This window comes from Solanum lycopersicum, chromosome 12 (genome assembly GCF_036512215.1).
Source record: "Solanum lycopersicum chromosome 12, SLM_r2.1".
NCBI lineage: Eukaryota > Viridiplantae > Streptophyta > Magnoliopsida > Solanales > Solanaceae > Solanum > Solanum lycopersicum.
Genome location: NC_090811.1, coordinates 35,665,686 through 35,692,442, shown reverse-complemented (window position 1 = coordinate 35,692,442; position 26,757 = coordinate 35,665,686). Strand labels below are relative to the sequence as shown.

The following is a 26,757-nucleotide window of genomic DNA, read 5'->3' as shown; positions in this document are numbered from 1 at the left end:
TTTTGATAGTTTGTTTTGATCCTGTAACACCCTGTATTCAAAACAGACCAAAAATTAGCTTTTCAGAAATCTCCAGGTGCAATTGACGATTACCATTAATGGACCGTAACCTAATTCATGGACTGTACTGCACATCCGTCATTTTTTACTGAAACTTTCCCATGACGCAGCCCAAAAAAATTGACTAAGTGTCGATCCACGAACACACCTATTATCCGTAAGTCACACTACAGTCTGTAGTATGTGTCCTTCGATCAAGACCCCATTTACCTCTCTATGAAAAGAACCACAATTGACCACTACGGTCCGTAGACGAACCTACCGACCGTAGGTGGAAATCAGCAAACAGTTACGAGGAAAATACAGTTCGGTCAACTTCAAATGATCATAAATCTTAGCACAAAATGAATTATGTGTCCCATTACCTATTAAATCATAGATAATTGAATTATATTTCAATCCACCATATTTTCTAAAATCAGACCTCCGAGTAAAAAGTTATGCATGTTTTAATAAAGGCCTGTCGAACAGACCCAACCTACTGACCCAAATAATGGACCGTCGATTGAACGACGGCCCGTCAATTCAGATCGTCATTTGGTCCGACAACAATTTACTCAGGGGTCTTTTGGTTTATTTTCACTTTGTTTAATCCCTAAGATACGTCATTTTGACCCTGAATCATCTGATTTTTGTCAGTTTAAGCCTAGAAACATAACTGAACTTACCTAAGTCAAATCATTAATCAAAAAATTAGAAAATTTGAAGCAAGAAAGGAGAAAAAAGTCAAGAACCCTAGTTTATGAATGCAACAAGGTTCCATCAGTTCCAACTTCAAAATCTGAATATTTCTCCGTGGATTTCATCACCGAGTATGTGGAATTTCATTAGTGGTTTCTTTTAACCCATTAGTTTCCTAGTTTTCAATCAGATTTTTGATTCTTATATCATGATTAGACCTAGGGTTTCTAGAACTTCATGAATAATTAGTTATATGTTCCAAATCATATTTCCATGTTATTATTCAATTTATTGGATGAATTTCAGAACCCCAACTATGTATTTGTTTAGTTCTTGAATTACACATGTTAGGTCAGATATTTCAGTTATTCAGTTATACATACCTCAGTTATTAATATATCATTATCAGATTGAATGTTGCATTCTTAGTTTACATGTTCAGTTTTGAGCTTTCTAGTATTTACAGAAACTCAGTCATAATCAGTTAATTACATAATTCATTGGACTAGTACAATATTGTGTTGGACTAGGGTTGAGCATACCCAATTAGTCCTAGAACTACTAGCCAAGTAGGTTGTAAGTCCCCTCTGTGGGTATTCAGTTTAGTGATCACGCCAGCATTCCTTTATGCCTGTGGCGGAGTATATTGGGCCCTCTCGATGGGGCGTATACATCGTACTCCACATTTAGCTCATGTGGTTTTATTATCAGTTATTAGTAGCTCCGACAATTCAGTCAGACTCTCTTACATTGACCATATTTACAGATCAATTAGTATCCAGTCTCAGCATGTTATAAATTTGGTCATTACATCCAATTAGCTTAGAATTCAGTATATCATATTCAGATTATTATACTTACTTTTGTGCTTGTTTATTTAAGTTCTATTTCAGCTTTACTCTATCCTACATGCTCAGTACCTTCAATTATTGACACATACGTGTGTTACATTTTCTCATGATGTAGGTTCAGGTTCTCAGCATTCAGACTGCGCTTAGATCAATTTTCGATCTCCAATTCAGCAGATTCAGTGGTGAGTCCTCATTCTCTAAGGACAATAGTCATGAGTTCATTTCATTTTTTTAGTCATTTAGTTTTAGTTTTTGCTAGACTTAGGTGAGGCTTTTCCCAACATTTCTACTCAGTTAGAGTCTTATTTCATACATAATTAGTTTAATCTTAGTATTGAGTAAATATTTCCTTTTTATTAAACTCATTGTTTTTAGATATCTCAGTTATAGAATATGGGTATTCCCCATCTTTTTAGTTAAATTATTATTTTGCTTCCGCATTCAGTTTATTATCTTTAGTATGCTCATGATCATGCCAGCAGGGTTACCTTGGGATCACAGGTGGTCCTAGGTTTCATGTCCGCGTCTCACGGGTTGCTCGGGGTGTGACAAATCAATTATTAAATAATATTATATAATGATAACATTTTTTTTATTCCAATGAGATTTATCAATTTCTAATTCCTATATTTTTCTATAGTGGTATTTTTTGTTAAAAATATTATTGTCTAATAGCTAGTGTAATATTAACTTACCTTATTTTTGTATTCGAGTTCCCTATTCATGAGGTTGTTGATTGCTTTACCGAGAAACTTTTTTATTTCCCTCTTTCGATAGTTTTTACTTTTCTATTTCTTTGTTGCAGACTTCCTTTTCAAGAAGGAACGGTCAACTTTTCTTTGCATGCAGTGCTTTTTAATAACCCACCCTTTGCAAATAAAAGTTAGCTTCATATATTACGAGGTCGTCATGAAAATCACTTTTTGCAACAATGCAAGGTAAGATTAGTAAATATTTATTATACACATATATTCCCAAGAAACTTAGTGAAACAAGTTATAGTAGTCCAATAAAATACAAATAATGTAAGAGCTTACCTCTTTTACTTTAGGGGTTTCTTGATCCACTTCAAACTTTAATAAACCTTCAAAACATATTTTCTTACCTACAAAATAAAACGATATTGTTTGCTCTTATCATAGTAATACTGCAATCTAACAAAGAGTTTTGTTAAGAACTAACCATATATATGATTTTTACAAAGTACAAATTGCACACATTACTAAGGAATTATATTACTAGCTCTACTTTTCTTGATAAATCATTGGTTAGAGATCCACTGGTCCTTAATTTGCATAAAATATAGTTATATAAAAAGTTTAAACATTTAAAGAAAAACTTACAATGTAAAATCCAAATAAGTTTGAATCTGATAGTAGAGTTGTAGTTTACTAGTCCTGTTTAAAACAAGAAAATAAAGTTTAGTTATCATCTAATACACACAAAACAAATGTTGTGATTCTTTTTTTTTTCAGGAAAAGAAAAGATAAAACAAGCAATAATATAATTAAGGGGAGGAGTCACGATATTAGTAATGATCTATAAATCCTAAAAATTGTATTTATCATGTTAACTGCTTTGGATCCATTTTCATGTTGTCTCTTTTCTGCTACACATCCATGTGTCATCTCCTTGTACTTATGGCTAAGGCGATCACAAATTGATTCTTTTGCAGGATTAGTACTAACCACTTGTAAATTATAAATGGTAAGATAATTAACATCACCTTTAGAAGGTTCAATTCAGAAGCTAATATTACGAAAGACTCATATTTTCTTCATCTCATGATCAATCATGTTTTCACAAAGATATTTCTTTGGAAAAACATAATCTTATGGGAATATTAATATCAGAAAGTTATCTTGAAAGGAAATATCTTTTGAAAGAAATCAATTTCTTCTAATTTTGAAGAATCATATAGTTCAAAAAGGTGACATTTTTATCTTCTCATAAGCAAGAAAATTCAAAATTTAGCCTAAGGAATTTTTATTTTGCTATAATCTACCTCCACCTCCACCTCCACCCCCAACCCTTTAAACTTTTTTAAGTTCAAACTTTTGTGTTTACTCGCTTATAAATATGTGAAACCACTCATTTTATTGTACTCATCAAAATTAAATGTCACATAAGCTTAGTCAAATCAGGATAAGTAGAAGGGTCTCCTCAACCATTCCACCTTCAACAAATAATATTTAAGTATTGACATATTGTCCAAAATTCGTGATACATTTACCAAAAAGAGCAACCTTCTACAAATAATAAGTAAGTATTGACAAAATTTTCAAATATCCTATTTTTATTCCTAAAAGAGTCACCTTCTTCAAAAAATAAATAATTATTTATCAAATATGAAAATATCGCAGACTTTTTTCTAAAAGCAATCATATAGTATTAATTTCATCCTTATCTATTTTCCAAATCACTTTCCATTTTCTCAATTTAATTATCTATATATAGTCCTCAATATTCCAAGCCTCTAACCATATTATTTATCAACTATTATTTTTGAGTTTTTTATACTTTTTTCTTGGTTATAATTCCTTTGAGAGTATCCGAAAACATGACTGATCATGAGAAGAAGAAAAGATCAGCATTTCATAATGTTAACTTCCTAGTTGAACCTTTTAAAAGTGAAACTAATTGTCACACTATTTATAATCCACGAGCTGTTAGTACAAATTATGCAGAAGAACTAGTTTGTGATTGTCTTAACCGCAAATACAAGGAGATGCTACATGGATGGGTAGCTGAAAACAGACAACGTGAAAATGGATCCGGAGCATTTGACCTGGTAAATACCTTTTTTGGATTTTTTTATCAGTACGAGTATAATGAGTCATCAACTTAATTATATTATTGCTTGTTTTATTGTTCTTTTTCCTTAAAAAAAATAAAAAAGAATCACAATATGTTTTTGTGTGTTAGGCGATAATTAAACTTTATTTTCTCATATCAAACTAGACTAGTAAATTACAACTATACCATCACATTTGAACTTATTTAGATTTATACCATATATTTTCTTTAGTTGATTAAAATTTTATGAGTAATTTATTTTCATCCTAATTAAGGACCAATGAATCTCTAAACAATGATATAAAGAAAATGAGATCTAAAATTATAATTACTTTGTAATATGTGCAGTTTGTACTTCATAAAATCATATATAGTTATTTCACAAAAATCTTTGTTGGATTGTAGTAGTACTATCATAAGAGCAAACAATATTGTTTTATTTTGGAGGTAAGAATTATGTGTTCATGGGTTTATGAAAACTTGAATTTGATCAAGAGATCACTGAAGTAAAGGAGGTACCCCTTACACTGCGCTTCTGCCGGAAGTGATTTTCATGACGACCTCCTAACTATATGACACTAACTTTTATTTTCATGTAAAGATGCAAAGACATTTACATTATTCTTACTAATTTATTTTTATTTATCCAAAGTTTGGGGCTATTAAACCACACTCGACGAAAAAAAAGATATAAACCTTCTATCTTGAAAAGGAAGTCTGCAACAAAGAAACAAAAAAGCAACAACTATGGCAAGAGGGAGGTCAAAAAGTTTCTTGTTGAAGCAATGAACAACCTTATGAATAGGGATGTAAAACACAAAAATAAGGTAAGTTAATATACGCTAGCTATTGGACAACATTTTTATATACAATGAAACCACTATAGAAAATATAAGAACTATAAATTGGGCAATCTCATTATAGAACAAAAAAAAGTTGTCATTATAATCTTATTTAATGACGGATAAACAGCAAATTATAAAAATCTAGTTGTTATCAGTAAAGTATTGACCATTAATTTTGTAGTTGTACTATATTTCTTTCTGTCAAAAATAATTTATACATATTTTATGTAAACTTATAACATTAATAATTTCAAAATGAAAGGATGTTGGAATATCAACAGAAGATTCCTCCCCCAAAAAAATAGAATCTTGAATCTTGGAGGGAGAGCTTGGAACAAAGGATCAAGTAAGAATATTATTCAGGCCAATGTAAAAATAAAAGCGAGAATATTTTCTGAAAAACCTAAATTGGTGTTGGAATCAGAATGTTCAACTAATTGTGGAAGGTCTAGTTGGTGACGACAAGAATGATAGTAATTGTGCAAATGGTGACAGCAATGAAGGAGGGAGATGCCACGGAGATGATAGTGATAGAAAATGAATATCCCAACATTGGTTTTCCATGATGGTGTTGGAGGTAGTGATGGTCAATTTGGTGATGTCATGGTATATGAATAGGGCCATGGATCCAGTGCAAATAGTGGTGGCAACGAAACAAGGGAGAGACCTTGGTAGAACTTGGATATCCTAACATTTGTTTTTTTTATCCCATATTTTATTAGATTTTTAAGTAGAACTATTTGTGCCCCAAGTAGTTGATGAATTTCCTGAAAGAATTTACTTTGTATTTTGTTCTATCAATAAGATTGGGGTATTTTAAATAGAGAATCTTAGTTGTTACATATTTGCTAATTTACAATATGTAAGATTCAATCAAACTTTATTTATTTTAATACAAGTAATATTCAATCAAACTTTCTTGAAATCTAAACCTCAACAATTTGAAACGGACTGAGGAAAAATACATGAATTTCGATACCAAATAAACAGAGAGAAAACTTCAAATGGAAGATACTTTTATTCAATAGTCTAATTCCTTCAAAACCACATAATCAAGACATGATAATTGGATTGAGGCAAACGTGTTGCTCAATTTTACTAACAATCACTCTCTCAAGGAAACAACAAAAAGGGCAATAGTTAGTTGGTAAATAAATTGGGTTCTTATTTATTTTCGAATGTGCGATAAGTGAAAAAATATTATTTCACAAGTATTTATATATGACACCTTTTTTATCATGAACTTTTTTGAAGTAGTTTCTTTTTCTAGAGAAATTAATTTAAAATATTTGACAACCCAAATATTCATTGTAGGGCTCAACCCAACTCCTAGTCTAGTCCAAGTGGTTCGGGTTCAAATGAACAAAACCGATTATATGCTCTCCAGATTGTTGGGGAAAATACTACAACATTAATATTAGAATGGAATTATAAAATAGTAAATAACTTATCACAAACATTGTGTCGTGGCAAGCCACAGCCTTGAAAGTGATTTCGGCTCGACTCCGATTCAAATCGCTGCAGCTGGTCGCTCCCCAAGGTTCTACAGTTACTCTCAATTAAGTGCACTCGTGGCTAAGAGTTTGGAGGTTGCTCAAAACCAATTGCTCAAAAATATTCTAAGAATAAGATAAGAAGAAGACAGGGAAATGATTTCTCTTCTTTTTGTTTGTGTTGGTAGTGTTATCTTATGTTCCCCAAAAGCCTCTTCTTATATAGGATTGCAAAAGAATGAGTTGAAAATAGGATAATTTAATTTTTAGAAACGTATTGTCAAGGTTAATGGCATTAAAGGCCATTACATCACTTTGGTTTTTGGACCAGATGTATCTTGTTATTTGAAATGTAATTTGCATTTGTCTTGTTGCATTACATTTAATTTAATAAAGTTAGAATAATTAAATAAACATTAATTAACTCAACAATCCCCAATAATGCAAAGACAAATTAAAGGGTAAGAACAAATTTTGGACAAAAGGAAGGAACATGTACTTAAGTGTCAAGATCTTTCGATTTGAATTGACACGTAGTGATATGAGGCAACAACTTATAATACACAAAGTGAAGTACTCTTGAACTGAGCGGATATGAATTGAGACCCTCATAACACATACCATATCATTAAATTTTAAACAACCTCCGCGATACAAACAAAGTGCTCTTATGGTTATGCACACACACCTTGGGTCTACAAGTGCTCTAAAAAGACGACCCAAGTATTTCATAAAAGGCGACCACACCATTACACTCACGTAGGTGACTCCATCAAGTCTATCTCAAATATACCACCTTACGACTATAGAATCATTAATAGAAAAATAAGCTCAACCTTATAAAATAATGTGTCATGCCATAGGGATGGGAAATGTGGTGTTTATTGAGGCATAACATGTCCACCACATTACCTCAATCATTGGGCTTTAGCCCCATCCCCTCGACGTTTCAAGGATTTTTTTTTCCTTGTCAAGCCCTTGTTCATAGGATCCGCCAAATTCCTTTCGTACCTTACATATTCCAAGGAAATAACACCCATTTTCAACAACTATTTAACTGCACCATGTCTGATGTGAATGTGTCTCTTTCTCCATTGTACACACTTTGTGGCGATTCAATTGCTGCTTGTGAGTCACAATGAAGAGAAACTTGTGAAGCTTGTCTTCCCCACAATGACATATCTGCCAAAATATTTCTCATCCACTCAACTTTTTGCGCTTCCAACTCGAGAGTAATGAAATCTGATTCCATGATAGAACATGCTATAGAAGTCTGTTTAGAAGACTTCCACAAAATAGCACATGCACCCAAAGTAAACACATAGCCACTGGTGGAGCTAACTTCATCACTGTCACTTACCAAGTTTGCATCACAAGAACCTTCTAAAACAGTAGGAAATTTGTTAAAATGAAAACACTAATTTATAGTACCTTTCAAATATCTTAGCAACCGATGAAGAGCATTCCAGTGTTCACTTACAGAGATTATGAGTATATCTACTCAATCTGCTAACAGCATCAGCTATATCAGGCCGAGTATAGTTCATGAGAAATATTACACTCCTAATTATTTTAGCATATTCAGTTTGAGAAAAACTAAATTCTTTATTCTTCTTCAAGTGTAATCTAGGATCATAAGGAGTCTCGCTGGAACTACATAGAAATAATCAAACTTTTTCAACATCTTTTCAATGTAATGAGACTGACACAAAGAGAAACCATTAGGAGCTATTTTTATGGTAACTCCCAAAATCACATCTGCTTCTCTAAGGTCTTTCATTTCAAATATAGAAGATAAAAAGTTCTTAGTCTCATTAATAACATTCATATCAGGATCAAAGATTAACATGTCATCTGCATATAAACATATTATGACACAATCTAAACCTATCATCTAAGAATAAACACATATATCAGATGAATTTACAACAAAGTCATTATCCACTAATGTGTATTAAATTTTTCATACGATTGCTTAAGTGCTTATTTTAGTCCATACAAGGATTTTATCAGTTTACATACTTTGTCCTCTTATCTTGGAACCACAAAACCCTCAGGTTAAGTCATATAGATCTCTTCCTCTAATCAACAGTTAGAAACGTTGTTTTAACATCCATTTTAAATACCACTAAATCATGAATAGCAGCTAAAGCAATAAGAGTTCTAATGGTGGCTATTTTAGTCATAGGGGAATAAGTATCAAAGTAATCAACACCTTTATTTTGGTTAAAACCCCTAATCACAAGTCTAGCCTTATATTTATCAATTGTACCAACATGTCTCAATTTCATCTTAAATATTCACTTGCTACTTATGGGCTTACAACCTTTAGATAAATCATACAAGTCTCAAGTGTGATTAGAAACTATAGAGTCTAGTTCACTTTTAATAGCCTCTTTCCAAAATATAACATCTAATAATCTATAGCTTCATCATAAGTCTTAGGGTCTTCTTCTATTAAATAGATAGACACTAATTCGTCATTTAAAATATTAATATAAAAATTTTCAGTTAACAAAGTAGTGATAAAATCAGGACCAAAATTAGTATCAATACTACATCTTTTACTCCTTTTGAGTTCATTTTCATGATCATTATAAATAACATTATAAGAAGGCACAACATGACAATTATTTGACATAGATGTAGAAACATTATTTTGCACATCACAAGACACATTATGTTTCAAAGAAAAAATATGCTCAAAAAACTCTGCAATTCACAAATAGAATGGTCACTTAGAGACATAAACCTATATGCAGCACAATTTTGAGCATAACCAATAAAGACAGTATCAGAGGTCTTAGATTCAACATTTACTCGTTTAAAATTGGGTAGACCAACCTTAGCCAACCCCCCCCCCCCATTTCAGAAATTTCAATTTAGGAGTAAACCCTTTTCACAACTCATATGAGGTCTTGTCTAACTTCTTGCGCGAGACTCTATTAAGAATATAACATGCAGACAAGACTACTTCTCCCCACATATTGTCAGATAGACCAGAGCTTAAAAGCATACAGCTCATCATTTCTTTAAGGTTTGTATTTTTCCGTTTGGCTACACCATTTTGTTGGGGGTATATGGAGCACTAACCTCATGTATAATACCATTTTTCTCACAAAAATTTTCTAGAGTTTTAGTACTACATTCACCACCCCTATCAAAACTAAACCTCTTAATTTTCCTGTCTAATTGATTTCCACTTCTGCTTTGAATTTCAAAAATATGTTTTCAGCCTCATCTTTAGACTTAAGAAGATATACCATAGTGTATCGAGAAAAGTCATCAACAAAAGTAATGTAATACTTTTTCCCACCTTTGCCAACAGTGTTCTTGAAATCTGCTAAATGTGAATGTATTAGTTCAAGTAATTCAGTCTTTCTACTAATAACGGATTTGAATGGTCACTTGGCATGCTTTGCTTCTACACACACAGGACTTCTAGAAAAATCATCAATTTTTATCATACGATTTAATTCCATTTATCTGAGCCTTTTAATAGAAGCAATATTAACATGACCTACTCTACCAAACCACAAATTAATAGACTCAACACTATAAGCATAATTTGAAATGCTTGCATTATTGACAATCTCTTGAACACTGTCAATACAAATAATCCTCCACTAAGATATCCCTTCCCAAAAAGGTCTCCTCCGCGAGAAATAATTATTTTATTAGCTTCAAAAGCAAGTTTAAGGCCTACTTTATTGAGAAGTGCTCGGAAACTATGTTTATATGGAGGGAGGGAACATACAAAACATTGTTCAGGGATAATGTCTTTCCAGAAGTTAATTTAAGCAAAACTTTTCCTTACCCATTACCACAGCAGTAGTGGAGTTACCCATATATAAATACTCTCCATTAGTAGACTTCTCAAATTCATGTAATAACTCTTTATTGGCACAAAAATGCCTTGATGCGCTTGTGTCTAGCACCCAATCAATTTTGTTTGCCACCAGATTTGCCTCAACGACTACAACAACAGTCACTTCATTACCCCTCAACAAGATTTGCTTGGACAACACTTTGTCCTTCCTTGTTTGAGTCTTGCCCTTTTCTTTGATAGCACCTGGCAGCTTTGTGACCAACTTTTCCACAAACAAAACAAGAGCCCTTAATTTTTGAATGTGACTCTCCGGCTTGTTGAATTGATTTTTCTTCTTCATAAAGTTTCTTTTTCGAGACTTTCTTCATTTTGCCTTTTAACCTGTCATTAACAACAATTCAAAAGATTCAACAAGATTAGCTTTAAAAGAATTAAGAGAAAGTTCTTCTATCTTATTTTTTCAGACGGTTCGCCTCTTCTGTCCTCATGTGACTAGTAAGTTCTCGGAGGGTTAAATTCTTTTTCTCAAGTTTTAATTGATTTATATAATCATTCAAAGATGGTGAAAATTTTTCAAGCAGAACATTAGCCTAAAATACCTCACATATCTTCATGTCCTCGTTGAGAATATCAGTAGTAAAATTCTCTTATTCGTGAACTTGTTCCATTATTGGTTTATTATCAACCATTAGGAATTTAATTCACTGACCGACAACACATTTTTTCTTTCCTGCATCACCAACACCATATTTCTTTCCAGACTATCTCATATTTCTTTGGCAGATTTATAGTTTAAAAATAAATCAAATAAAGGATTAGTCATATGATTTAACAAATGTCCTCTAACAATTTTGTTATTCTTTTTCAAACTTCTTTTTAACAACATCAACAACTGTTATAACATTGCTAGAATCAGTATTAGTGTTAGAACCATTTATAGAAGGTTCTTTAAATAAAACATAATCAACTTCTCATTGTTAAAAGAATATTAAAAAATTTTGTGACCATCGATTAAAATTATTTCCATCCAAAGGCTCAATTTTTGACTAATCATTAAAAGTTTTGTTCAAAGAAATAACCATTTATCAATATTGTATGTTAGGGAAATTGCAGTCAAAGTGTTGGGGAAAAACTACAATATTAATATTAAAATGAAAGTATAAAATAGTATATAAATTATCACAAACACTGTGTCGTGGCAAGCCACTGCCTTGAAAGCAATTTCGGATCGACTCCGGTACAAATCGATGCAGCCGGTCGCTCCCCAAGGTTCCACAGTTACTCTCAAACACGTGGACTCGTGGATGATAGTTTGGAGGTGGATCAAAATTAATTGCCTAAAAATATTCTAAGAATAAGATAAGAAGAAAAGAGGAAAATGTTTTCTCTTCTTTTTGTTTGTGTTAGTAGTGTTATCTTATGATCCCCAAACCCTCTTCTTATATAGGGTTGCGAAAGAATGAGTTGAAAATAGGAGAGTTTATTTTTTAGAAACGTATTGTAAAGGTTAATAGCATTAAAGGTCATTACATCACTTTGGTTTTTGGAACGAATGTATCTTCTTATTTGTAATGTAATTTGCATTTGTCTTGTTGCATTACATTTAGTTAATAAAGTTTGAATAATTAACTCAACATTAATTAATTCAACACAGATTAGAGGTGATCAAGAGAGCTCCCTCGGTGTGATGACCGGTATGTTAAAAGTTTTTCAAATTGATGTGTATGCTTTGCTTGACCCCGGTGCTACATTTTACATTGTGACTCCTTATGTGGATATGAGGTTTGATGTGCTCCCTGATGTATTGATAGAGCCTGTTTTTGTTTCTATCCCTGTTGCTGATTATGCGTTAGCGTAGACGGTATTTAAAAGGTGTCCCATTTGCTTGTCCTGTAGAGTTACTCTTGATAACTTGGTAGAACTTTATATGTTAGACTTCAATGGCATACTTGGAATTGATTGGTTGCACTAATGCTCTGCTACGAATGATTGTAAAACTAGTGTCGTTAAGTTACACTTCCCAAAGGAGTCTTTCCTAGAGCGAAAAGGGGGAATTTCCATGCATAATTGTCAGGTTATCTCTAGTAACAATCCACATTATTCATTCTTTATATCATAGTCTCATTATCAATACTTACTTTTAAGGACATGGGGAATTGGGGATTTATCTCTTTGCCTCTTGCCTTAATTTTAGATTGGGGGTACTCACTTCCACAACTTCATCACATGATCCGGGTACTCGCCACGACATGATTCATCATATAATGCGGGTACTCGCCTCTACACCATTTCATAGGGATCATGAATATTTGCTTCCATGCGTATTCACCATAATACGAATGTGGGGAATCACCTCTTGTTCAATTCTAAGGAGTAGAGGAATCACCTCATATCCTTCATATGGAGTTCAAGGGTAATTGCCTGTAGACTCATCAATTACATAGTCCTTTATTTAGTCTAGAATCATTTTAGGTGGGCAATCTTTTCAACCTAGAATAATTCGTGTGAAAAAGTCTCACATTCAATCATTCATAATTAGTAATTCATGTAGGAAGTGTCCCTTCCTCAACAATAACATCAATTACAAACAATTCATACTCTATGTTTTACCCTCAAAGACCTAGGTTTCATGACATCACCTAAGCTTCATTCTCAAGCAATTCTAATAATAATCCATAAATCCTATAAGGATACATCAAAAGTCACAAAGTTTCCCTTCATGGTATCTACCAAATTATATCAATTCTCGATTAGAATAATTAGGACAATCATGAATACATGTTATTTCAATCTAATAATACGTAGTTACATTAATTCCATCATAAACAATCACAATCAACTCAGTTGGATCCATAATCATCGTAACCCACAATAATTGAGGAAACCCTAGCTAGAATTGGGAATTCTTCATCAAATTGGGGGAATTCAAACGGACTCCATGGATGAAAAACTATTAATACCTTGACCACAAATCCCTCATAATCTTGAAAATTCGAGACTTGATCCTTGACATGCCTACCTCTTCTTCCTTCTTCTTCAAACTTCTAGAGAGAATATTTGAGAGGATTTTCTTTTGTGATTTGAGCACATGAATTGAATGTGGTCTTTGGGGATTAAAAATTCTTATATATGTGTTTTAGACTTAAGTAAAACGATACCACTTTTATTTATTTAAAATAGGAAAAGACCCTTAAGTCCCTAAAATATCTTCCATCACTTGAAGTTATCCTATCACGCACACACAAACACACGAAAGAAAAATAGAACTCTAGCCACCTATGTGGCGCCACCATAAACCAACATTCCCTTTTAAATTTATTTATTTTCAAAACTAGTCTTCCATTTTGACATTTTTGAAAAGTTGCCACTTATGAAAATTATGACTTTTCTAAAATGTTGTGACCTTTCTGAAGGATTTGTAACTATTTCAAAGAGTTGTGCTGTAACAACCCTAAAAATGAATAAGATAAGAAATGATTAATGTGTCAAGAATGCTTGTGATTAGACCAATGTTCACACGAATTGATATGTGTAGAACCAGATCTCAGAACCCTTACTACGGCCAAGCCAACCAGCTTGGGGAGTTGGTATATCTTGTAAAGGTTGGAACCAACCATATGGGGTTGTGGGGAATCGATCCCACGCCCCTTAGCGGGTGCAGAAATAATAGAAAAGAGAGGGGGTCATGGGGAATCGATCTCACGCCCCTCATGCCTGTAGTAACTTAAAAAAAGGGGGAGGGGGCTGTGGGGTATCGATCTCACAACCCCTGGGTCAGTAGCGAATTAGGTATAAAGGAGGAGGATAGAAAAAATAAAAAAAACGATGGGGTCGAGGGGAATTGATCCCACGCCCCTCAGTAAGTTGTAGAATTGTTCAAGGGGAAAGGAGAAAAAAATGAAAATAAAAGAATTGCGAGGCGTGGGAATTGAACCCATGACCTCAGGTAGGCTGCAAAAAAAATTGGAGAAAAATAAAGAGAGACTATGGGGGTTTGATCCCACAACCTCATGATCTATGTGAATTGGACAAGAAAAATAAAATTAAAAAAAAGGGTTGTGGGGGTTCGATCCCTCAACCCTTCGGTCAAATTAAGAGGAAAACCAAGTAGAAAACTAAGATACAAAGTTAATGTTGGGGTTCAATCTAGAGTCCCAATGTAATGGAGATTAAGAATAAAATCAATGGAAAATATAAATGTTATCCAAGTGATTCGAACTTGGGTTTCCTTGCCCAAATTTCGTATTGACAAATAAATCATACGTGAATTAAATGTTCAAGAATAATTCCACCTACATAGATCGAAATTGAGATCTTGGCATACTTACAAGATGCACAAGTCTTGTACTACATAATCTTAGGGACATATGAGTCACTTAACGAAGTATGAATGAAGCCTCATGGCTTGTATGTATAGACCCATAAGTCTAGCATACGATTAAAAATAAGTGAACCTAAGATGTATGTAATGAAATGATGAAACTTAGAAGGGTTAAGTATGATTGTAATACACACTAAACGGCCGAGTGCATTGGCATATGATGAAACGAACATTCACGTAAAAAGGGCTGAGTAATTATGAACAACAAATGTTCTATGTTAATGAATGTAGTGAAAACATGATATGAGGCTAATGTAAAATATGGGCGCAATCTCAAATTAGCCTAAGTAAATGTTACCAAAACGTACTCACCTATGAGAGTGTAAATTTAATGAAGAGATTAGTCTCTATGAACACTCTAATGAAAGTATTGAGATTAACACACTTAATATTATTGATGAGATGAGAAATCAATTATTATGCTATGATGTCCTCATACTAGAAGTCAGCTTCTATGACGTACGAGTTGAATGAAATAGAACTTTATACCGAGCACCGATAGACTAGCTATGAGCGGTGATGCCTTCTTTCGGGAAGGGAGGAGGTTCACGTAACTCTCATGAGATGAGAGTGTCCGGCATGCTGGGTATGGGTATCTTTATATCTCCTAGTCTTTGAACCTATACTGCTAATATAGGGATCTAGCACGGTTCAATCCCCTATATACTCTAGCATGTTTTGGGTTACTTTGGCAGCTGAATCCACCTCTTTTTGGTGAGGGGAAGACATTGAATTTCATGATGCTCACATTATCTATGTCGGTTAAAGTTAATGTTTCCAAAGAATGAATGAGCCCAGCCTCAAATAATGCATATAATGAAATGAACGATACCAAAGGTGTAAGGATAGGATAATCAAGATGTGAGCTAGACTTAAAGTAAGGACGCTAGGTTATTCTTGGTCATTGCACAGCAAACCCAATGAGATTCTTAAACTACACCCCAAGTATGACTGGTGATTGCACTAGTATATGAAAGAATGAAAAATGAAGTACGTATGAATGAATGAAGCAGACTTTATTTGCTAAGGAAGGATCCCTAGTTGAGGTCTCATATGTTGAGCCCTCATTTTGGGAAGTCCTAACGTCAAGTCCATGATCCCAAGGTCTCATGGCGTATGAAAGAATGATATAAAATACGTGATATGATATGTGAAATATGTTATGTGTTGTCTACAAAATGATAAGTTTGATGATGTATGTTACACTCATGGCATGACTTTCAAAATCCAAATTTGGCAGGTCCATTGACTTCCCTGATCCAAATTTTGCTAGTCCACTGACTTGACTTCCCATAAATGATGTTGTTAGGAAAGAGCTATTCTTTCTCATGCATGTCATTCGTGTTTGCTTGCATATACCCATACTTAGTACAAGTGTGTATTAATTCTATACAAATATCTACTTTTAGGGATAGGCACAGGTGGACGTTAGATCTTACAATACGACGTTGCAGTTATCCGTACATGGAACTTTCGTCAGGACTTGGTAGGACCTCATGCTTTCCAGGTTGTCTAGTGTTATTATCTAGCTTAGATGTAGGCTTTAACTAGTGGAGCATGTTCCACTAGCTTTCATTCCACTTTTATTTCAGACTCTGTATTGGTGCCGTTTTGGCAAAAATACTTTTAATGCAATTGTGAATTGCTTCTTTCATTTGATTATCTATATATTAGATGGATGAGTTGTGAACGCCTATGATGTTATGTTCAAAATGTTTATCATGAAATAAGAAAATAAAAAGTTCAAATTTTACGCTAAAATTAACCTAGAAGAAGTAAGAATGATGTATGTAGGCTTGTCTGCGACCTCTGAGAGGTCAACAACGTCGGTCTTGTCTGGGGTCTAGATTTCGGTCATGACATTGTGACCTTCCCGATAAAGCACAATAAACATTTGTTCACACTACCCTATGTTGTCTATAAATAAAGGATTTTCGTGCATGTATAATTTTAAGGGTTTTTTTCCACTATTGGGTAGTCAAATTCAAATACATTAATCAAGTTTTTATGAAGTTCGTTTCATTCTTGAAAGTTTTGATGGAGCCTAATCTTTAATATAAGTCATAGTGATTTATGTAGCTATGACAATTTTTTCCCCTAGTTTGGTGTCCTTTTTTTTTACTTTGTTTACGTTTCAGCAAGAATGATTGTAAATTGATCGTATCTTTTGATCTTAACATATAGAAAAATGATTTCAATTGCAATGCAATACGCTTCTGAAATGGTTGGTGGTTCAAATCATTACATTTGTTTCTTTAGTAAACAAATCTTTTATTTCTGCCATTATTATTTGTATGTTTTTTTTTTAATTCAAATATATTAATTAAGCTTCTTATATAGTGTTTTTCATTTCTCAAAATTTTCTTTCTTCTATTTCGTGAACCTAATTTTTTTTTGCAATAAATCATTGTTATTCATGTATCTATTTCAACTTCTTTTTGCATTTTGGTGACTTTTTTAAAATTATGTTCAAAATTCCAATAAGGATGATTGAAAATTTCTCTTCTATTTTTCCCTTTCTACAGGTTTTCTTCCTATACTTTTTGGAAAATTACTGGTGGGTTGTGCTATATTTGATAGAAGTTGTGCTATATTTGATAGCATACAACAACAAATATTTGATAACTAATACGAAAACAATGATGAAGTTTGTTAAAAGAACAAAAATGATTGCTCTCTTGCTTGTCAAAGTTAGTATATTATTTTGATTGTTTTTTCATTTATACAAACTTTTGATATGTTATTTCACTTTTCCTACAATATTTGTAAATAGAAAATTAGTTAACATCTTTTATCGCAAGTTATTAACTAATTTTTCATATTTCTTCTTACTTCTTTTTGGGCGTATAAGAGATCAAGTATTTGTGAAACTAACAAATGTCCAAAATACACTATAAGAAAAATATTTTTTATCGGCAATAAATATGCACTGAAGAGTGCTATAGTATTATCGACATTACTTAATTTCATTAAATTCAATATTGCTATAAACTCTAGAGACATTCATACAAAGTACCAATATCCTCTGAAAACACTTACTTAGCGATAATAAAGCTATTAATTATTGTTAAAGATCAATTTTCTATAGTCATAACTCATTACTTTGATAAAATTTTTAATTTTTCTGAATAAAGAAGTAAAAGCTCTTTCTTTTGACTTCTTTCAATTAAATTTGTAAGCTGTAAATTTGAAAACAACCCGAAAGACTATCTTTTTGAAAAATATACCGAGCAACATGCCTTTTTCTTCTGGATTAGTTTTTGGTATGTGTGAGTTCAAGAGCTCACAAAATTATGTTGTGAGATTTTAATATGTTATATGATAAAAAATTTGTTTACTATATTCATTGTGAACATTCAGATGTCACCTATTGTTTGGTAATAATTGCATTGATTTCTTGTAACTCCGTACTATAATTGTATCAATAACTATGATTTAATCCAAATAAATTGGTGTTGGTGATATTAAACCTTAAAAATAATAATAACTATTTCGAGACAATGAATAAAAAAACATTTACAATGATAACAATTTTTCAGTTAATTTTAGCATGTACTTGATATGATATACAATACTAAAAAAGGGATTGTTGGAGGTTCATAAGAAAGGAGTCCAAGGCCTTCCATTTGAATTTCGTTAATTATGATATTGTATGGACGTGATGTTCCACTTTACTTGGGAGTGTTGTTGTTTAATATTTTCTGGTCTCTTTTTAAAAAATGTTTGATGTTGTTCTTTATAACTTGTTCGTATTTAAAAATTTTCATTATATCTGACCAACTATTTCAAATGAGATTTTCTTGCACTTTTTTTTATACTTGAAATCTATCTATGACTCATAATTTGGGGAAAACAGAATATAGCATACAATAATAAAAAGATATTGATGGAAGTTCATAAGAAAGGAATCCAAGGTCGTCCATTTGAATTTAGTTAATTATGATCTTGTATGGACGTGATATTCCTCTTTACTTGGGATTGTTATTATTCGACATTTTTTGGCCTTTTTTAACGTTTGACGTTCTTTTTATAACTTTTTGGTGTTTGAAATATTTCATTACATCTGACAACCTATTTCCTGGGTGATTTTCTTACACATCTTTTGTATATTTAAAATCTATCTGTGAATCATCCGAATAATGGAATTCAGCATTGGTGACTTCTCCTTGAGGCTTCACATTCGGTGAACTAGGTACCTCTGGCTCTTCGACATTCTTTCTGGCTGGACGACCTCTCACTACTTTTCGTGGAGGTATGATGATCACTGAAACACGCACACACACAAATTAGAAGGAAACTTTTTATAGATAAAACTTTAACGCATGAAAAGGAATATGAAAGAAATGAAGGATTCCTAAATGTCGCAGCTTCCTAATTATAGATGTGGCACGCTTTACACCGATGACTAAGACTCACAAACACGACTTATAGACTCCCTAGAACTTTTGAACCTGAATCTGTTACCAATTTTGTCACATCCCGAGCCTACACCCTGGACGTGGCCAGCAACCAATGACCATTGCTTGTCTTGAGCAAACCCTTGGCCTTACTTACTCAACTTAGCGGAAGACTTAACTTAACTCAATTCTGAAATGAGAACATGCTTAAAAGAAATACTTAGAACATAATTGTATTCCAAAAATGACAATTAAATTCTCATAGCAAAACATCTGCAATTTAAGGAAGAGACTCAAACTGACCACCTAACTGTCTATAATGCCTCTACTAATAGTAAGATGAATGTTCGGACAAACCCCACAATATTCTATAAAGAAAATACGGGGGAAAAGGAGTTAAAGAGTCCTCCAGAATGCAAGGAGGCTCACCACTGACTCTGAATGCTCAAGCTGGATCAAGGAGGCGCTGGATGTTGGTCCTGGTTACCCATGTCTTCATCATAAGACAATGCAGGACAACTAACATCAGTACATTGAATCTACGAGTATGCGAGTTTAAATGCTAAACAAGAACTAGTGAGCTTGAAAACATTAAGAATGAACTTACCTTGGCTCTGCTTAAGAAGTCAGAACTTAATATAAAGCTGTAAAGACGTATGTAATATATATAAAGCTCGTAAAAAGTGTAAACATTGAGTCCATTAAAGGAAAGGCAATTATAAACTCAATTTTTCTTATATATGAAAGTAATATAGTTTCTATAGGAGATTCTCTAACCGACAACCATCACTATGAGCCTAAGTGATGGTATAACGTCTTACATCACGTTGCAAGAGAACCGCCCTATACCTTTCTATCGGTATATAACCTGAACTACTAAGTGGATCCACTATTTTATGCTAAAAAGCACTAAGGGATCATTTAAAAAGTATGATCCTTTATTTGTCCATGCTTGATACATGGTTTATGGAGACTTGAGTTGATATGATCTCACCTCCCCATATCGGTGCTCAATACTATCCCCAAAATACTTAGCTCATATGTTCTTAAAACAACTTCTTTTGTGGTTTAAGACAATTTCTGAAACTTAGCTTTAAAAGCTCTCTTTGAAATCATAGTTCCCATTTTCTAAAACTAGCCAAGACTCTATGGAAGTTGTTGACACCCTATTTTGACCCTTCCTGATAGAAATTAATTGACGAGCTTCCTAATTCTAAACCGATTTAAAATAATTAGATTGTATAAAATTTAAAATGATTTTATGTTTTTTATCTGATCACTTTTGTTTACAATTTTTCGATAATACATAATTTACGTTATTATGTATGTGTTTAGTTTATTTTCCAAATATTTTGAGAATTACGTCAAAAGATTTTAAGTTTTAGTAAGTATTCATTAAAATTATTTTAGTTCAAAATTATGGTTAAAGTTTTGAATCATGAAGTTAAGTTAACTATTTCATTTCGTAAGATTAAGAAGTTCATCAATTAATCTCATTTAAATTCGTCTTTATCAAGATTGGCCGAACTTAATTGATCGTCAACTCTTGACGAGAAATCAACTTTGGGCCTTCTTCCTTAATTCATTAATCAAGCCCGCTCAACTCATTTTTCCAATCTTTAATACCCAAGAAATTCCCAGCCCAACATTAATAAAACCAGCAGCCCTTCCCTTCTTTAAACCCAATTTCCAAGCCCATTCTTAATTCTGTCAACCCGGCCCAAAGTTCTTCTTCAACAGGAAGACCCATAAGAGCTTTATAGCATCAAGACACGTCTCACTCCAAGGACACGAGAATCATCCCAGCCGTCTGTCGCCCTTTCCTCTTCCCGAAAGGGTCCAAATTTCAGAAAAAAGGGTGTTTCCCTTTAACAGTGAACTTTTTCGAATTTGAATCGAGGATGAGCCCTTGAATTCGGGGAATCCATCCTCCCCCCTCCCCCTCAAATATTCTAGACCATAATTTCCCCTATGTATAACATCTTTTTTTCACTGTGAGGGAGGGAGGAAATTTTTGAAAAACAAAAGGGAGTTACTAGATATTGTCGAGTTTGGAGATTTTAGTGGAGAAAATTGTTAAAGGTTTTAGTTTGAAGTTGGATTCTTAGGAAAAGAAAATACTTATAAAGTTTCAGTGAGATAGCCTAAGATAAGTAAAACAGGTTTTCAAAGAAAACGGAGGAAGAACTCTTTAATTTAGGTGTTGAGTTCGATATTTTGCTTAAGTTCTCAACTGCTGCTCGTGTTTAGGTTCTTGTGGTGGTCGTCCCCTGTCCGTTTGTCTCAAAACGCTTTGCGAAAAAAGGTAACATCGAATCACGATTCATACTTTAGCGTATTGGCATGTTTTGACTTCCAAACTAATTAGAAGATTGGGTTGTTTCGACTTGTTGCAGACTTCAAATCAGTAGCATAGCTTTATTTTTGTTCGTATAGTTCCTCAAGCTATTTTTCAGTTCCTTCTCTCTTGTGTCAACTTTAGTTCATTTCAGTTGTTTGTTTGCTGGTGGTTATGAATAAGAGTTGGTATTATTTGTTCTATCGTGTATTTAGTCCGGAATATGACATGAATATGCATGTGGATATTGGGGGCTGGTCATCATCTGTTTGTTGTTCTTATTTTGGACTTTCCTAGCATTGTTGTGCTTAAGTTGAAAGTGTTACATTAGTTTTAATGTTCAATGCATAACGTCATATTCTTCTTTCTTTCACCCCTAGTGTATTGAAGGCAACAATATGTCGAGCTTTTTAAGTGTTGTGCCTTGTATGCATTACATTTTGTTTCGAACTTCCTCATTCGAATGATTGTCGAGTCTGCTTCGAAATATAGGGTTCATTCTCTGTCTTTCATACCATAATGTGTCCTGGTTTCTAGTCTCTCTTTCCAAGTTTGTTGTCTACTGTTCATTCTTTTCGTTCCTTAAGCTGTTGTATTTTATTTTTTCGGAGAATTCGTGTGCCATCTTTTATTGGTGGTCAGGCATTCTCTAGCATAGAGCTTTCTTCTTCATCAAGTGTAGTATAATGAATCATATAGTATTAATAAGCATCTTTATTCAACACAGTTTCCAACTCAAGTTCTCTATTAATAACCATCATTTTGATATGTCTGCGAGTCATCTGCATTTTTGTTTGTTTCCATTATCTATGTTATATATTCCAGTTATTGCCTTATATTTTAAATAGCTTCGATGTCGTACTTAGAGAAATTATTGGAAGCAGAACTATGTTAGTACTAACCGAAGGTTGACCTTGATTTCTTGTTCATTTTTTTTATTATTGTCAGTTTGAAGTGCACGGAGAATGTGTTTACGCATTTAGTACATTCAAAAGATCTATTTTCTTCTCTGTTTTGAGCTTGTCAGGTATTTGACATATGTTTGTAATCGATTTGCTTGCCGGTTTCTGGTTTATGTGTGTTAAGCAGTGATTCTCTTTTGATGAATTTGTTATTTTAGGACTGATTGATCATAGTTAAGCTATGATTTGGAAATAACATTATTTGAGTACTAACTTTTATCGTTATTTTTTATTGTTGCATCTGAAATCAACTCGGGTTCATCGTGAACCCCTACTTCCTTCTGCGTCATTCAAGAGAGCCTTCAAAGCTCAATTCCTTTCGAGTCAAACTCATAAAATTAACGTACAGGTCCCAAGTTGAAAGGATTCAAACAGATTAAGAAGTTGAAGAAATTGGACAAAAGAGTCCAACTTTATTTTTTTTCAGAGCGTTGTATTTTGTTATCGTTGGGCCTAAGCCCTTGTTGTCTTTTCTTTTCCGTATTCATTATTTACAGATTGTCTAATTAGTCTAGGATAGGTACAAAATGAAATGGGTCGAAATACCGGTCTAGATAGACAGAAAGTGGATTTGGACCCAACTCTCTCTCTCTCTCTCTTTTACTTTATCACTTACTTATCTGTAGTTAATTTCTGTTAGTCTTAGGATTAAAAAAATCAAATCCTCCGCAAGACGTTATTTCGTTTTAATAATTCAATGAAATCAATCATGTCTATATATTTTAAAACAATAGGAATTTTGTAAGTTAAAAAGTCTCACTTAGATAATAGTTTAATATCTCTCTTTTTACAAATTCTAAATAATTTTTCAATTCTAACTAAGTTAAATCTTTTAGCCAAACATTTTAGTTTTTGGATAATCGGAGTAACGCGAGTATTTTAGGTCTCATAAAAATCTTCCTAAAATATTAATAAGAGCCCTTGAATCCTGTTTAACGTTTTTGATCAATTTCGTGTTTTGATCTTTTGAAAACAAAGGTTTCTTGATTTTTCTAAAATTAAGTGGCGACTCTCAAAATCAAATCTAAAATCACTAAAAATATTTTTCTTTTAAATAAAACAGAATTCTAGCTTCTTTTCTTTCTCAAAATGTGAAAACATTTATAATTTTAGGGACTACTTAGTTCCCTTGTAGCTTTTGAGAAATAAACTCACACTTTGCTCTTTACTTTACTTGAAACTTAACTTTTAGGGAATACTTAGTTCCTTTATAACTTTTGAGATTAAAACTAATCTCATTACTCTTTGTTCAACTTGTATCATGATCCTTAAAACAATGTTAAAATGTTTTTTTTAAGACTACTGAAAACTTTTTAAAAAACTCACTTTGACTTGTGACCTTACTCTTAACTTTTTTGACTTTGATCATAACTTCCCTTGAATTAAAATATGGATTCAAGGATCGGGATTTCATGTTAAAGGATGATTTCATGATGTTTAGATGTACGTTAAAGTGTTGGAATCAACTATGAACTGTAGGTACATCACTAATGAAGTCGTACGAAAAGATGGGCGAAAATTGGGATCTCCAGGTGACCCTGGCGCTCTGAGAGGCGCAGGGTGCTAGAGCCTGAAGAACAAAGACTGTCCTGAGAGGCTCTTACTGGCGTGACGTGCTAGGCAAGAGAGAGGTTGCCCTGAGGGGCTCTTGAAGGCACGACGCCCCAGGGCTTGTCAGACGGGATTTCCTACTTTTCTTCTCCGACTTTAAATTCTAAACCTTCTAAACTCACATGGATCTCACCCCAGATACTTATGATCACTAATATCCTCAATACCCAATAGTTTAGACTCATAAAACAGCACGGAAACACGAATCAAACAATCAAAGGTATACTAAAACTCAACCAACAAGAATTCAACGGTTTTTCATCAAGAACTTCAATGTTCATCATTCAATTTACTCTAATTGCGCTAAATTAAACATGTTGTGTGCGTGGAAGAACTCAACACAGAAAGAACTCACATACCTTAAAGGTAACACCTCCAACAAAATTCACTCATCGATCTTGGCAAAATCTTAGTCTTTTCTTCTTTCTCCTTCTTCTCTTTTCTCCAAGCCTTAAGCGTATTCAATCTTCTAAAAACTGACCTAAGCTTAATTTTACCTATAAGAAACCCTTAAAACAATTAGAAAATAGTAGAGTGAAAAGACCAGTTAACCCTTACTTAAATCCGGATTGAGTTTTCCTTAATCTAACAACCCCACTTTCGATACACATATCTCGCTCATACGATATCGACATTACACAAACTGGGTGGCGTTGAAAAGATCTCTTCAAGAGATGTCCAATATTTTAAAGAACTAGTGTTAACTCGTCCTGAGCTAGAAGTTATGATCGTTTGAAAATGATCAAAAACTTACTTTTACACTTCAGAAATTTTCCAAATTTCTCCTATTCTTTTAAAGTTAATTTTCTTAGTTTGTTTGTTTAATCCTAGATATTTCGATTTACGAGATGTTATAACTTCTCTCCAACTTCCAAATGTTGGATCACTTTCTCTCCAATTCACGATTCTCTCATGGTTGTGTTGGAGTAATTCTCTCCAATTTCCAATGTTGATGCCCTTCCCACCAACACATTTTCTTTTTTTTTTTTGAAATTTTTTCTCTATGTTGTCTTGAAAAACTTTTCTCCAGCTTCCAAGGTTGATTCCCTTCTCACCTATGTTTTTTTTTTGTTTTGGAGCACTCTCTCTTCAACTCTCGTTGAAGCCCTTATCATCACCACCTTTTATTTTTTTATTTTTTAAAAAAAAAGAATTGTCGTGGAGTACTCTCTCTCAAACTCTCGTTGATGCCCTTCCCATCAACTCATTATCTTTTTGTATTTTTTATTTTTGGTTATTTTGTTTTACTTTCTCTAACTTTAAATTTAGAGAAGAGTTTTTTCTTCTTGTGCTTAGTTGCAATTCTTTAAATCTGCAATACTTTTGTAAGTTTCTCCTCCTAACATTTTTTTATGCATATATTATTCGATTATCTTTCGTCAACGTGATCATTGGCCTGTTGGGCAGAATATATAGTTCATACCCGCCCTCCAGTAGCCGAAACTCTTGATCTTCTATAGGGATCGTAAATGCTCTGATACCAATATGAAGGAAAATATTTTATTTATTAACTCGCATATTTTTTAATCTTACTAATTCTATCTATTTTATGTTATTTGTATCTTTAGTTTTATTCATATTCATAAAGGTAAAAACTAAATTAAACTAGGCCTAGGAACTACTCTAACTAACCAATTCTAATCAAAACATAAATAAGTAAATACCACGAATAACAAATCCTAAACAACTTAAGATTTCTACTATAACTTTGAGTTATTATATATATATATATATATATATATATATATATATATATATATATATAGTTAGTTAGTTAGTTAGTTAGTCAGTTAATCAGTTAGTTAGTATGTTAGTGCCTTCATTTTATAAAATATTTCTTGAGTTTATTATGTTAATTATTATATGGTTAAGGAACAAGTACTCCCTTGACTATTTTAACATCCCGCCTTAGGAAGAACTAAATTCAGAAAGAGCTAACTTGGAAAGAGCTACTTTGAAATCTGTTCAACTTAAGCTTAAGTTGTGAGTTTTAGATATCCTTCAAATGACCATAAACTTTACCACAGGATTATGTAAGTGGCCTATAACATACCAAATGAAAGGTGTTGGAATCTTTTTCCAAGGCCACAGAGTTTGCTAAATTTTTCATCCGGATGAAGGAAATATGATCGTCTAAAGTCAGTATGTCTAGTTAAGAAAAATTACCCGAATTTTATAGGGGTATTTTGGTATTTTCTTTGCACTATCATCTTTAAATGTTTGTAGTAACTAGTTTTCAACATGTGTGCTGGACATGATTACAAATTAGAAAATATGTATTATAGTAATTAGTGTTTTTTATTTAAGCGATGACTTTAATAATAAGCTTTGCACAAAATAATATTGCAGATTCTTATGAGAATGTTCAATGTGGATCATCATATATTTCTCTTATTTATTCAAACCTATGAAGATGTTCTACGGAAAATATTATTAGTTAAATGCTATAATTCATATATTAATTTCATTTTAATGAGGTTCAATCATCTTAGTAATATTACCTCATAGACGAT

The 26,757-nt window shown here is 32.9% G+C and overlaps 1 long non-coding RNA gene across 1 annotated transcript; it reads left to right on the top strand.

The window, feature by feature from the left end:
• Positions 1-21,117: 21,117 nt before the first annotated feature.
• LOC104645145 (uncharacterized) lies at positions 21,118-23,214 on the top strand. Its single transcript, XR_739012.4, has 2 exons — positions 21,118-21,638; positions 22,620-23,214. It is a non-coding gene; the product is annotated as an uncharacterized lncRNA (long non-coding RNA).
• Positions 23,215-26,757: the final 3,543 nt, after the last annotated feature.